Raw genomic sequence first — 3,672 nt, forward strand, 5'->3', positions numbered from 1 at the left:
AGATCTAAACAAGATAGGGGTGGTAGCACTGTCTTTCTCCCTTCAAAAAACACTGTCTTTCTATCCTCACCGCTGGTTACAGATCCGGACGTATCCCCCTCTGAGGGAGTCCTGGATTAGGGGGTCCTCGGACAACCGGACTATATACTTATGCCCGACTGTTGGACTATGAAGATACAAGATTGAAGACTTCGTCCCATGTCCGGGTTGGACTCTCCTTTGCGTGGAAGGCAAGCTTGGCAATTCGGATATGTAGATTCCCTTCTCTGTAACCGACTCTGTGTAACCCTAGCCCCCTCCGGTGTCTATATAAACCGGAGGGTTTAGTCCGTAGAACAACAATCAAAAACATAGGCTAGCTTCTAGGGTTTAGCCTCTACGATCTCGTGGTAGATCAACTCTTGTAATACTCATATCATCAAGATCAATCAAGTAGGAAGTAGGGTATTACCTCCATAGAGAGGGCCCGAACCTAGGTAAACATTGTGTCCCCCGCCTCCTGTTACCATTAGCCTTAGACGCACAGTTTGGGACCCCCTCCCCGAGATCTGTTGGTTTTGACACCAACACTGGTGCTTTCATTGAGAATTCCACTATGTCTTCACCATAAGGCTTGATGGCTCCTTCAATCGTCTACAATGACGAGGTCCAGGGTGAGGTTTTCCTTCCCGGACAGATCTTCGTATTCGGCGGCTTCGCACTGTGGGCCAACTCGCTTGGCCATCTGGAGCAGATCGATAGCTATGCCCCTGGCCATCAGGTCAGGTTTGGAAGCCTAAACTACACTGCCGACATCCACGGAGACTTGATATTCGACGGATTCGAGCCCATGATAGGTACACCCTACAGTCGCGATGAGCATGACTTAGATCTGTCATCGGACGGTGTTCAGGAGATCACACCTACAGCTGCCCCGGCTTTAAATCCAAAGCAGATCATGCCATCCAAGGACGGGTGGATGGATCCCGCCACGGAGGCCGCACACTCAGCGGCGATAGAGACGAACACATATCTCACTTCCAAGGAAGTCTGTGTCATCGGACCCCCGGACTCGTCTCCGGCCATAGGCTCTGAACCGCGTGCATCCGTGCCCATCGGATCTAACTGGGCACCGATCATGGAGTTTAGCTCCATGGATATCTTTCAGCACTCGCCCTTGGGTGACGTGCTAAACTCATTAAAATCTCTATCCTTGTCAGGAAACTCTTAGCCGAACTATGTCCGGCTTGAGTGGGAAGCGGACGACGAAGGAATTCGTTACCCACCCACTACCCACTTAATATCCACCGTCGACGACTCAACCGACATGCTTGATTTCGACTCCAAAGACATTGATGTTATGGACGACGATACCGGGGTAGAACAGGAACCACCGCCCACAGGGCGCTGGACAACCACCTCATCATATGACATATACATGGTGGACACACCCAAAGAAAACAATGCCGAGGAGCAGAAGGATGCAATGACTCCTGAGAAGCAGCCAAAGCACTGATGTCAGCGGTGCCGCTCTAAACCCCGCCATAGCAAAAACAGCGATACTGGTACAAGAAAGAATAACACCCCAGACGATGCCGAAGACAACGACAACCCCGCAGACCCAGTGATGAAGCAGAATGGGCAAGGAGATGGCGAACATAGTCCGGGGCCGCTGTCCGATCATAGAGATGCCAAAGACAAAACTTATAAACATGTCTTCGGAGAAGAGAACAGTCCGGACGACGATGCACACATCATCCCGGAAAAGCACTTGGAACAAGAGAACCTCCACAAAAGGCTTATTGCCACCACGAGGAGCTTGAAGAAGCAGAAGCAACGGCTTAAAGCCGTGCAGGATACGCTCAACCACAGATGGAACAAAGTGCTCGACACTGACGAAATATACGGCGGTGATCGCCACGCAAAGAGCTACCCAAAATGCAAGCTACTGCCCGAATTCGACGACGAGGCTATCACGCCCATTCCGCTGAAAAACAATACAGCCGATTTGCCGGACCGACCACCCCGTGGCCAAGATAGAGCGGCTAATGATGCCACACACAAGTCAGAACACGATCTATGTGAGCACCTGGACAAAAGAGCTGGTATGACCAGGTCCATCTATGGATCTAGGAAACGTGTTCCTACGCAGGATCATGACCACCAAACCGACTATACTGATCGACTACCAGCTCAGAATCAACACCGAACACCCGTCGGACCCACGCCACGACACATCCAAGTACAGGGGCACCGCACACCCCCTGTGCTTCACCGATGATGTGCTGGATCATTAAGAGACGATCTCCACCCCATCAAATACCTGCCCCTCAAGTTGAAAGGACTAGCTCGACACTGGTTGAAAAGCCTTCCCGAAAATTCCATTGGAAGCTGGGAGGAACTCGACGACGTTCAAGGCTAATTTTCAAGGGACATATGTCCGACCCCCCGAATGCAGACGATTTAAGTCACATAATTCAACAACCTGGAGAGTTAGCTCGTAAGCTTTGGAACAGATTTCTCACCAAGAAGAACCAAATAATCGACTGTCCGGATACCAAAGCCCTGGCAGCTTTCAAACACAGTGTCTGGGATGAATGGCTTGCCAAACACCTCGGCCAGGAAAAGCCAAGGACAATGGCAGCCTTAACAACTCTTATGACCCGCTTTTGTGCAGGCGAGGATAGTTGGTTGGCCCAAAGCGGCACCAACGATCCAGGCATGTCCGAAATAAGGGATGGCAATGGAAAACCGCGACGCAATAAAAACAAGCGTCGAAATAATGAAGGCAGCCTAGAAAACACAGCGGTAGACGCCGGATTCAGGGGCTCTAGACCCGGCGAAAGGAAAAATCCATTTAAAGGCAGTAGAGATGGACCGTCCAACCTAAATAAAATTCTAGACAGGCCCTGTCAGATTCATGGCACCCCAAGAAACCTGTGAATCACACCAACAAAGAATGCTCGGTCTTCCAGCAGGCCGGCAAGCTAAACGCCGAACACAAGGGGAGGGAGCCGCCAAGTGAAGACGAGGACGAACGTCGCCAGCCGAACACTGGGGGACAGAAAAAATTTCCACCGGAGGTCAAAACAGTGAACATGATTTACGCCACCCACATACCAAAGAGGAAGCGCAAACGCGCACTCTCAGACGTATATGTTATAGAACCAGTCGCCCCAAAATTCAATCCATGGTCGGCCTTCCCGATCACTTTCGATCGCAGGGATCATCTGACTACTATCCGGCATGGAGGTTCGGCCGCCTTGGTGCTCGACCCAATAATTGACGGATACCATCTCACCCAAGTCCTCATGGACGACAGCAGTAGTCTTAATCTGATATATCAGGACACTGTCCGTAAGATGGGGATAGACCTGTCAAGAATCAACCAAAGCAGTACTACCTTTAAAGGAGTAATACCAGGCGTAGAGGCCTGCTGCACGGGCTCTTTGACGTTAGAGGTTGTATTCGGTTCTCCCGACAACTTTCGAAGCGAAGAACTAATCTTCGACATCGCTCCATTCCGAAGCGGCTATCATGCAATACTCAGAAGAACGGCCTTCACTCGTTTCAATGCAGTACCGCATTACGCTTATCTAAAACTTAAGATGCCCGGTCCACATGGCGTCATCACAATCAGCGGAAACACAGAGCGTTCTCTTCGTGCGGAAGATTACGTGGCGGCTCTAGCAA

Source organism: Triticum dicoccoides, chromosome 3B (assembly GCF_002162155.2).
Source record: "Triticum dicoccoides isolate Atlit2015 ecotype Zavitan chromosome 3B, WEW_v2.0, whole genome shotgun sequence".
In the NCBI taxonomy this organism is placed as follows: domain Eukaryota; kingdom Viridiplantae; phylum Streptophyta; class Magnoliopsida; order Poales; family Poaceae; genus Triticum; species Triticum dicoccoides.